The sequence below is a fragment of the Callorhinus ursinus genome, unplaced genomic scaffold (genome assembly GCF_003265705.2).
Source record: "Callorhinus ursinus isolate GAN/ISIS: 27379988/994484 unplaced genomic scaffold, GSC_fseal_2.0 scaffold68, whole genome shotgun sequence".
Lineage (NCBI taxonomy): Eukaryota > Metazoa > Chordata > Mammalia > Carnivora > Otariidae > Callorhinus > Callorhinus ursinus.
The window spans coordinates 6,240,970-6,241,258 of NW_027397130.1; positions in this window are offsets into that span (position 1 = coordinate 6,240,970).

Below are 289 nucleotides of genomic sequence, written 5' to 3' on the forward strand. Positions count from 1 at the left end.
ATTTATTTTTTTAAAGATTTTATTTATTTATCAGAGAGAGAGAGAGACAGAGGCAGGCAGAGGGAGAAGCAGACTCCTTGCTCAGCAAGGAGCCCGATGTGGGACTCGATCCCAGGACCCTGGGATCATGATCTGAGCTGAAGGCAGACGCTTAACCGACTGAGCCACCCAGGCGCCCCTACTTTTAAAAATAGGGCGCCTGGGTGGCTCAGATGGTTGGGCGTCTGCCTTTGGCTCGGGTCATGATCTCAGGATCCTGGGATCGAGTCCCGCATCGGGCTCCCTGCTC